This window comes from Neovison vison, chromosome 3 (assembly GCF_020171115.1).
Source record: "Neovison vison isolate M4711 chromosome 3, ASM_NN_V1, whole genome shotgun sequence".
In the NCBI taxonomy this organism is placed as follows: domain Eukaryota; kingdom Metazoa; phylum Chordata; class Mammalia; order Carnivora; family Mustelidae; genus Neogale; species Neogale vison.
Window position 1 is genome coordinate 223,818,698 of NC_058093.1, and position 10,928 is coordinate 223,829,625.

Below are 10,928 nucleotides of genomic sequence, written 5' to 3' on the forward strand. Positions count from 1 at the left end.
CCAGGGCTATTTCCAGGGGCCCTCCGGTCCTTCTCATCTCCATCCTGCCCCCTGGAGGGTGTACCAAGCAGTCTTTGCCTGGAGAGAGACATGAGGTGGGGGAGGGGGATGTCTTCCACCCCTGTTGGCCCCAGGACAGGGGAACCAGCGCCCACCACCTGCCAAAACCTGTTTTCCAGAGCCAGCCCTCCTGCCCCCAGAATCACCTGATGAAAATGCCAAGGGAGAAAAGGAGGTTTTTTTGGGTGACAATGAAACTGTCAATAAAATCTCAAACGCAGGGATAGGCAATGACTATTTCACTTACTCTGACAGTTGAGATTTTGCTGGGGAAGGAAAGTGACAGGCATCTGCTGACATCAACACCACTTCCTCCAGAGAAAAACCCACGGAAAAGGCGGCCCCAGAGACCTGTCTCACCCAGATGCCGGCTGGGCCCAGGCTGCTGTGGTTGTCAGGGGAGTGGAGGTCAGCACAGAGGAGAGGCCGGACACCCTGACTTCATCAGCTCATCGTTCATCCCATGACCCCCTTCTGAGCACTCACCATGCTCTGTGCTCGGGCTGGCAGATGAAGAAGGGAACCAGGAAAACTGACCTTAAAGGTGTTGAGTTCCATTGTGTTCCCCCCCCAAAAGACACAGTGGGGCCTTAATCCCTGGTACTTGTGTGTGTGAGACCTTATCTGGAAATAGGATCTTAGCAGACATCATCGAGTTAAAATGAGGCCATTAGGGTGGGCCCCGCGTCCCATGTGACAGGTGTCCTTATAAGAAGGAGAAATGTCGCATGAGACAGAGACACAGGGAAAAGCCATCATGTGGCCACAGAAACAGAGAGTAGAGGGACATAGCTGCAAGCCAAGGGATGCCAAGGACAGGTGGCCACTGCCAGAGTTTGAAGAGACAAGGAAAGATTCCATCCCGAGTCTTAGGGGAGCCTGGCTCAGCTGACACCCTGCTCTCGGATGTCTGGCCCCCAGATCCATGCGAGGATACATTTGTCTTGTTTCCAGCCTCCCAGTCATGGCACTTTGTTGTGGCAGCCTAAGGTCACTAAAACGAAAGCCACCCATGCAACTAGGGGATTGGCAGAGACCCTACCCCTGGCAGGAGTGTACTTCCTCCCTGAACAGAGGAGACAAACTGGATCCCCCAACTGGAAGGCCTCTCCAGGCACCCTGGTTGTCTTCCCATCCATCTCCATCCTCTCCATCCATCCCTAAGGCCACTGTCTTCTTCCAGACATCGCTGTCTCTCACGCCCCACTGACCCTCTCCATGCAACAGCTGTGACCTGCCCTCCTGTGCCTAATTCCCACCTTGGCTCCCAGGGCCCTCAAGATAAACCTTGCCTGTGTTGGCTCCAGATGCCATCTGAACACCAAACCACCTGTGGCTTCTCTGCGCATGCTCCAGCACTGCTCGACTCAGTGTCTTTGCTGCTGGGAATGCCCTCCCTCACCTCCCAGCTCACCCAAAATTCTGCCTAGGCACCTCCCTCCTCCAGGAAGCCTTCCCTGATCCCCTTCCCACACACCAGCTGGGATGTGTACCAACCTTTCCTCGGCCCCCATGAATAACTCAGAACCTGCTGCTCTTTCACTGTCGTTGCCAGTTTGCTTCTCTGACTCTGCCCTGGGAGCCGTGGAAGGCAGAGATGGGTCTCATTCATCCCTGGAACCCCAGGGCCCAGCACATGGTTTGAACTTGGGTAGTATGCTGGCTTCCTTGACAAAGAAGCTCACTCTGGGAAGCAATGTTTGTCCAGCCATTTAACCCTGGGCTAAAGAGCCTACTGCCTGTGACATCCTGAGACTGCCCAGGGTCAAGGGAGATAAACTGTCTGGGGTCAGAGGGTCTGGGCTCAAGTCCCACTTACCTGCTGGCTGGCCTCTGAGCCTCAGAATCTTTATCTGTGGAATGGGAACAGTAAGACCTGTAACTTTGGGCCTAATTATAATGATTATTAATGATTATTGTCATTATAATGATAAATGATTCATTGTAATTCTGGTATCATGTGGACTTCCATTTCCATAGTCTCAGGCTAGCTTCAAAATCTTCAAGGTTAGCTTCCCTAACTCCTCAGAATTGTGAATCATACATGCACCCTTGTGAGAGTGTTTGTCATTTAATTCTTGTAACTATTCGTCATTTAATTCCTATAACTCTTTACATATTAATATGTTACCCTCCCAACTGGATGACATCTCCCTTACCAGCATGGACCATGTCATACTTCAGGGGCCTTTGAGGGACTCAACTGCTGCTCGATCAATTTGAAACCCTCACTGCCCGCTCAGGGCTTAATACAAATTTGAAGCAATCCGGGGCACCTGAGCTGGGGAGGAAAGTGCAGGGCAGTGACTGCAAACTGCATTTGGAGTCAGCCAGTCCTGTTTCCACCTGGTTCTGCCTCAAACAGGCTGTGAGGCTGAGGACCAGCCATTTCACCTTTCTGAGCCTTGGTTTTCCCTTCTGCAGAATGGGGGACAGACTACCTACTCCCCAGTATGTCAGGCGCCCATGCACATGAAAGTACCTGGTACACAGCCCTTAGATGGACGAGCAGGCCTCTGACCCTGGTCTTGGGCTTTACCCCAGCTCCCATCCTTCCCTGGTTGGGTGACATTGGCGACACCCCACCACAACTCCGAGTCTCGGTTTTCTGTTCTGGAGAATGGGGATGATGTCCACCGCAGAGAATTGTGTTGAGAGTGAAGAGAAGTTGTGTCAAGCCTGACATGGGGAACATGTGCAGGAAGTGATGGTTGTTATTTCATTGCCATGAATTTGACAAAAGGCCAGATCTATACTGTCCCAGGGCCAGGCACACACCGCCCCCCAGTCTGGTAAATGGAGTGAGGAAGGGGGTGCGGACAGGTGCTGGCAGCATCACCCCCTTCCCTGACATAGAAGACATTTCCTATGCCTGGGGCTTTGCAGCCCAGCACTTCAAAGGACTTTAGAAATGCTATTTGTCTCACTAGTGCCCAGGCAGCTGGAGAGGGAGGGTCTGTTGAGGACCTTCTGGCCCTTTGAGTGAAGAAAAGATAAGAAAGGAAGTGCCCCACCCCTTTCTGGCAAGATCCCAACCCCCACCCATTCCTAAACTCAGCAAACCCCTTTGGAAGGCCCGGCCAGCCAAGTCCCCCGGGCAGTAGCCATCCATATTGCAGGCAAGAGGGGCCACTTCCTGTCTACTTTCCTTCTCCTCATTCACGCATTCATTCATGCAGAAAACCTTGAGCTCTTATGTGCCAGACACTGTGTTAGACTTGGGGAGACAATAGCAGGAGAGCCGTGACACCTACCCTCAGGAGGGGGGCTGGTGGTTTACTGGGGTGACAGGTGATGTAGCAACTAATGACTGCATGATTTGGAAATAAGTCAAAGGCAGACATGGGAGGTGGCCGACGTGTTCTAGGCAGAAGAAATGGCAGAAGCAAAGGCCCTGTGGTGGCACTTGATTCCACCATGTCGTCATGGTCACTGTCTCTGCCGTCATCTGCCTGGTACCCCCCAAGTAGACTCACATAGTCCCACGAATCAGTCTATTCCCTACCTCTTGCACTGGAATGTAAGCTTCCTAAAGGTAGGCACAGGGTCTGCTTGGCCCCTTATGACTTCTTTGGTGACTCAGACCAGCGCTGGGCACAGAGGTGTCACTCCTACATCTGTTTCCTGGCTTGATCCCCACAAATCACCTGGCGAACTGATAAACATCACCTGGTTGTCTGATAAAGATCACTGAGGCTCAGAGACATGAAGGTGCTTGTCCAAGGCCACACAGCCAGCAAGCGACAGAGCTGGGGTTCTGACCCTGTTCTGCCTGGGCTCTTTCTTTCCACTGCCCAGGCCTCGAGTGGAGGGGTCTGGGTGGGGTGGGGGGCGGGAACCATGCAGCAGACAGCAGGGCCCCCAGCAGCTCCCCTCCCCCACCCCGCTGCCCGCCCCCCCACCCCGCCCTCCCTTGCAAAGGAAGCAGGTCTAAAGGGATGGTACTCTGGGCTCCATAAATAACCCAGGTCCCTGGGCCCTGCCGGAGGTTTAGCGGCCCGAGAGTGTGTGTGTAATACAAACAGCTCTAATCCCCTGTCAGTTAAACTGGATATCAGAGGAGACAAGCTTCCGAGCGGGGAGGCCTAATTGAATCGAATTGAAAAGGCGGAATGGGCAGCCGGGCCATGGAGGCGGGATGCGGGGCGTGCAGGCGGGCGCAGCTGGCTGGGCCTCCCATGCTCTGTCCGGGCCGCACTCCAGCCCCCTGCTGCAGGAAGGGGGACTTGGGGGGGCACCCCAGCCAGGGCACTCCGCCCCCTCCGGCCTCCCCTTTATCTGCTGGCTCTGCCATTTTCTCTCCATTGCTGACCCTTTTTCTGTTCCCTCTGTTATCTCAAATAATGTCACTGCCTCTTTAGAATCTATTCATCAGAGCAGAAAGAAGCCAATGCTGACTCTGATAAAAAAAAAAAAAAAAAAAAACCATCTGTGCCTCCCGGGGAAGAGCTCTCAACCCAACCGCTGGTGCCCCCGCCCGCCTGCCATTTCATGGGGGCGCCAAGGGGTAATCAGATTCCACCAGAGGGAGGCAGGGTGCCCTCCCACAGGTGGTGCCCCCACTCCCAAGCTCACTCACCAAAGCCAGGAGGGAGGCGGTCTCTGAAAGAGGTCTCAACCCTGGGCAGCTTTCAGTTGGCAGAAGAGCCTGATTTGGCTATTTACGTTTGCCTTTTAATTGGTTTTTCTTTACTGGTTGACAGTATTTTAAAAACAGGGTATTTTATGCAAAAATCTAGATTCTGCATTCTCCTTAAAAACTGGATTGGAAGATTTGGCGACAGTGGGCCCACCACCCACAGAGCAACAAACGGCTGGAGCTCAGGGTGGGGGCCCCACGTCCTCCCCCAGACTGATCTGACTCCCCTGCCTTGGCTCTGGAGGTTTGCAGACCTGAGGCCTCCCAGTGGGCAGATCTCCTTGGAGGGGTGCTGAGGGGCAGGTGGAAAACTCCGGGGCACCTTTCATGGGGCTGGAAGTATCTTCAGGAAAGAGAGCAGACCAAGGCCCAGAGAGGGGCAGCCACTTGTCTACATCACACAGCATTTCAGAAATCTCCCAACTTGTGGACAGTGTATTTCTCAACCATAGGAGAGAGATGGGAGGGTGGCCCTGACTCTGGCCCACCTGTTCCCCATCAAAGCCCATGAAGACTCCTGTACTATACACGTGCTGTCAGCCCTTCTGGAGGCAGGTTCCAGGGTACGGGCATCTCCCGGGGCAGGCAAAGACACGTCCGCAGTCCTCGCCACCGGAATGCCCCATCTCAAGCCAGTGCCTTCCGTCATGGGGTCTGGGTTCGGGTCCCAGCTCTGCCACAGACATACTGTGTGACTATGGGTGGGTCACCATTCTTCTGCACCCCCATTTCCCCATCTACAGAGCATAAGGCCCTCAGCTCTATCAGGGAATGCTCTGGATAGGAGAACGTCCCCTCTCAAATGGTGCTCCCGCCTCGCCAAAGCAGGTGGTAGGACATGGGTACCGGGTGTGTGTGTGTGTGGGGTAGTATGTGCCCTTTCAGTCTACGCTGAGCAAAGACAAGGCCAGCCACACGCACCATGGGCCATTACATATGCTCCCCACCTCCAGCCCGGCTATAGTGATGAGCTCTCCCCACCCTGTGAAAGTCAAGGGGGGCACAGAGCAGATGGGGCTGCTATCCTGGTAACAGAAGGCAGGTGCATGGAAGCACGGGAGCGTCTTCTTCCAGAGTCCACATCCTTAATTTCCAGACCCATGACGATCACTGCCTTGGGGACCACAGCGTAGGAGGCCATTCAGCCACACCTGACTCCACGCCCCGAGTCCTGCCTATCCCTCTGGAAGCAGGACGAGACCAGAAAACCTAGCCTTGCCTGGCAAGGAAAGTGGAGGAAGCCTGGGTTCTGAAGCCAGAGGCTGCTGGGTTCCAGGTTAGCTCCCTCTGGGTGGTCAGGTTGCTACTCTGAGCCTCAGTTTCCCCCATCCGGGATGATGACAACAGCTCCCACTCCCTGGAAGCCCATGCCATGCACCAGGCTCCAGGCTCTGTGTAATGTGCTTTGCTGCCTGGCATTTCCACGTTGCAGCCAAAGAACCCGGCGTTCAGAGAGGGGAGGTGGCCTGCCCAAGTCCCACAGCCACAGGTGATCAGCCACAGGACAAGGCCAGCCCTGCCTGACCCCAGAGCCACAAAACAGTGATCATTGGCAAGAGGAAATGAAGGCACAAGGGAAGAACCCCTGGCACAGGAGGGCACTATTGTTTCTTTTTCTTTCTTTCTTTTTTTTTTTTTTTAAGATTTTTATTTATTTATTTGATAGAGATCACAAGTAGGCAGAGAGGCAGGCAGAGAAAGAGAAGAAGAGAAGCAGGCCTCCTGCTAAGCAGAGAGCCCTATGCGGGGCTCGATCCCAGGACCCTGGGATCATGACCTGAGCCGAAAGCAGTGGCTTTAACCCACTGAGCCACCCAGGCATCCTGGCACTATTATTTCTATGGATGGAGTAATCAAGGCCCAGAGAGGGCAAGATACCTGCCTGAGTTCCCACAGCAAGGCACCTTTTGGTTTTCTCCTCACAGCTGGGGTGTCAGAGGAAGAGCACTGTATCTGGAATCCAGAGACCCATCAGGGCACAGCTTCTGCCCTTACCAACTTTGTGGCTTGGAGCAGGAAGCCTTCCCCAATCGCCCCCAACCCCAGCCTCAGTTTCCTGTAAAATGGGGCTCCCAACACTTTGTTCACAGGCTTGCTGTGGGTACAGGTGGAGGGCATGGGTGTGAAGGCACCCAGAGCCACAGGCCGGGGTGCCCAGGGGTCACCTATGCAGCCCTTCCAGCCACCTGGCTTCCGAAGAGCTCCGCCAAGTTCCTGGCAGGTAGTACGTACGCAGGTAGTATTTGCTGAATGAGAGCATCCAGGAGCTCAGGGCCAGGACTGGGGGGAGGAGCACCCTTTGTCTCCAGGCGGGGAAGAGGCCCTCCCCCAACACCCCACCAAGAGGCCAGGTTCAGCCCAGGTGCCCCCATCAGCATTCAGGGGATACATAGGCCTCAGTGAGTACATTCTGCAAATGCCTCGAAATGGATGTTTTCATTATCAGATTTAAAACATTGTACGAGAACAGACTCAGTTCCTTTCCGGAGCAGGGGAAGGGTTTGGCAGAGCAGCCTGTAAAAAACAAGTCCAATTCTCATCTCTTCCCCTGTCTGTGTGATTAGGCTGGTCCCCACTCTGTCAGCCCAAGAGAGTGGGGAGAATGGGGACATTTGGGCTTTCCCACTTCTCCCCACTGCTAAGAGGGTGGTTGGGGGCACCCCAGGAGGACAGAAAGGGCCTTTCTCTCTCTTTCGGCCTGTGGCTCCCCAATTCCTGCTCTGTCTCTCCTCGGTTTATAGGAAGAAGCAGACTGTCCCCCAAACCCCAGCCTAACCCCCACACTGGCCCATTTGTCTGCAGCCTGGTTTGTCACATTACAAACTTTGCATGGGGAAAAAAGTAAGACCGACTGACTCAGATTTGATGTACTAGCTTGAGCCAGTGTACCCGGAACCCAGCGCCCCTGGCCTCGGCCCGCACCACTGAAGACTGCATCTGAGCCCCCGATGGCTGGTCCATGCAGGGCCCTGCGACTCTAATCAGACAAAGACAGGCCTGGTGGTATCCAGCCTGTCGGGTGGGGTTCAAGGCTGGGTTTCACCCCTCTCAGGTCCGAGGCCTTGGGCAAGAGTCCCTGAACTTCTCTCTGAGGGAGTGTGGGTCTGTTTCTCTGCCAAGTGGGAGAATTTACCCAGGCCCGCAACTCCAAGGGGCTCTTGAGCCCAGAAGCTTGGCATTGAAGCTCATCCGGAAGGACACACAACATGGGCTGACCACCTCTGTACAATCTTTCCTCTTTCACACCTTTGGCTGCAGAGTTGGGAGCAATGCTGCCCCAGGGACCCTGAAGGATGGAAGCCCAGGCGGTCTGTCCCCTAAAACCACAAACTCGGAGTGCCAAGTCACAGGGCCCCAGGGGTTCAGATAAGGGACTGGGGTCCTACACCTCCTGGAGCACAGAGTTGTTGTGATTAACACCTGAGGGGTTAAAACACTGCCTGGCATTTACATCAGTGGAAACTGAGGCTCGTCTGCGTCCATTTGGAGAAGACACAGGGTGTGGCACTTGTTCAACCCAGTGCCCGGGGTTCATGGGCCTCTGGGCAGTTCAGAGAGGAGAACCCATTGATCTCCTCAGCAGTTCGATCACTTGGCCTGTTTGCAGCATGGGCAGGACCACAGGGGGTCCAAGGTGTGGGCAGCAGGGATGGCCAAGGGGACAGAAGGGGTGACCTGAGTCGGCATCTCTGGGGCAGAAGGGACATCTCAGCTAAGACGAATGGGCAGGGACTGGAGAGGGGCTTTGGGAGGTCCCTCGTCATCACAGAAGAGTCACAGAAGTCACTAAGAACAAGGCTCTGAAGTCGCAGATACATGGGTTCAAATCTCACTGTCACTTGCTTGCCTTGTGACCTAGGGCAAGTCACTTCCCTTCTCTGGACCTCAGTTTACTCATCAACTGAATGGAAAGAACGATAGCTATCTCACTGAACTGAGCAGGTTCACAGGGGTAAGACCTGCAAAGCACTAGGCGCCACACTGGCCATGAGGCTCCCAGAGGTCGGCTGTTGGCGATTTAGGAGCTGACAAAGCCACCAGGAGGGGCCTGAAGACAGTTGATGGGACATATCTTCAGGTTAAAAGGCTGGGTCTCTTGAAGTAAGCCATGTAATGGAAGAAAAAGGTATGCGTGTGTGTAGAAGTGCTAAAAGACTAAAAGAATTTAGGGGACACCTTGCTGGCTCAGTCGGTTAAGTGTGTCTGTCTTTGGCTCAGGTCATGATCCCAGTGTCCTGGGATCGAGCCCCACATTAGGCTCCCTGCTCAGCATGGAGTCTGCTTCTCCCTCTGCCTGCGTCTCCCACTGCTTGTGCTCTCTCCCTGACAAATAAAAATTAAGGAAAAGGAGAGAGAGAGATGAGAATTTAGGGTTCTAACAGCCACACGTATAGTCCTAAACAGGATTCTGGAGACTCAGTTGACAATTTTGCGGAAATGTAAGTACGGCCTGGGGATTAGGGTGCAAACATATTGTAGGCATGTTTAAGGTGTGCTTAACCCCTGGACAGAGGGACTGGTCCAAGCACACTGGGATGGCAGGGCGGGACCTGCAGCCCCCTCCCTACCTCCCTGGCTGCCAGCCGTCTGTCTGTCCATCTGTCCATGGAGAGCCAATCGCCCTGACAGAGGGAGCCCGGGTGCAAACCGCAGCAGCTACTCTGTCTGCCATGAGTCACAATATTTGCGGCCTGTCTTTCCACATGAGACCTCCGGCAGCCCGCAGAAACTGTGAACTTGGGGCTGTGACGGTGGGTGTTAAATCCACTATAGGCAGCAGAGGCTGGGAACGGTCCAAATGCTGACTTGAGAGATTGCTCATCTCCGGCTGGCAAAGCGGGCACTGGTGCTCATGGGACCTCCCCCTCCTCGGGGAGAGAGTCAGGAGGGAGGCTGGAAAGGCAGCAGGCGTTAGCTGTGTTTCTGCAGCAGCAACCGCCTCCCCCCATGGAGAGGGGGCTCTCTCATCTAGGTGGTCTGGACACACTGGGCTGGGTGCTTCTAACTGGCTCTGGGCACTGCTCCGAAATTCCCGCGCTCTGAGAAAGCACTCTAGCTTTCGGCATGGGCCGATGCCGTGATGAGCACATGAGCACTTAACCGTGTGCGCGGCACTGAGCCCCAGGCTCGATGTGTGCTTTCACTCAGTCCTCACAAAACCCCTCTCAAGTGGGTACCACTAGTTTGTCCCCCTTCCCAGGGGAGGCGTCTGTGGCCTCCAGAGGTGGAACTGGCTCGCCTGAGGTCACATGGCCAGCGGGCGGTGGAGAGGACCGGAAGCCAGGTGGGAGCTGAATTGACCTTTGGGGTCATCTCTTTCAGTGTCCTCAGCCTTGACCCAGTGTTGGAGGAATCACCTGGAAGCTCCTGAAAGCTACTCAGGGCTGTGTTCTGTTGAGATGCGTTCTATCCAAACACTGAGGGAAACAGGCATCCCCGGGTGGTATTGCCATGCAGCAGGGAGTGAGAACCCCAGGCAAGGAGAAGGTGAGGATGGGGGAGATGCTCCCTGCAAGAGATCCATGGCCAGGAGTGGGCGTCACAAGGCCCATACAGTGGCAGGGGAGGCGGGAGGTGGTGGCTGGGGTTAAGGCTGTACTGGATGGAAACATGCAGGTGGCAAGCACTGAGACATGAGCAATGGGTTGGCCTCTGCTCTGGGACAGACACAAGTCCCCTGGGCAGTGAGAAGGGGGCGTCTCAAGGGGCAGCTAGTTTCAGGGGGGTGAGTCTCAGCCTCTGGAAACCTGCCATGGGCACCTTTGGGTACCCCGGGGAGCTCCTAGGCTAGCCTCCCGGGGAAATGTCGTCAAGCAGCACCCCAAGAAAGCACTTTTCAGTCCCGGCTGCTCATATTATGCTCTAATCATGTGGGCGACTTTTGAAAATACCCAGGCCCAGGCCCTGCCTGGACGGACCAAATACAGCTGAATCCAGAGGAAATAATGAGGCTGCATGTGGAACGCAGCAATAATCGCCCCAGCCTGTGTCCAGGCAGAAGTACGCAGGGGCTGAGGGACAGGAGCTACAGTCACATCGTCGGACTGGGAATCCTGCCTCTGATGTGGATTAGCTGTGTGGCCCTGGAGGACTTACTCAACCTCTCTGAGCTTCAGTTTCCTGATCTTTACAATGGGGCTGAGACTAGCGATTGTTCTCCAAGTCTGAGGCAGATGAAAGATGATGGATCTACGGGGTTTAGAACAGTGCCCAGCACGACGGAAGAGCT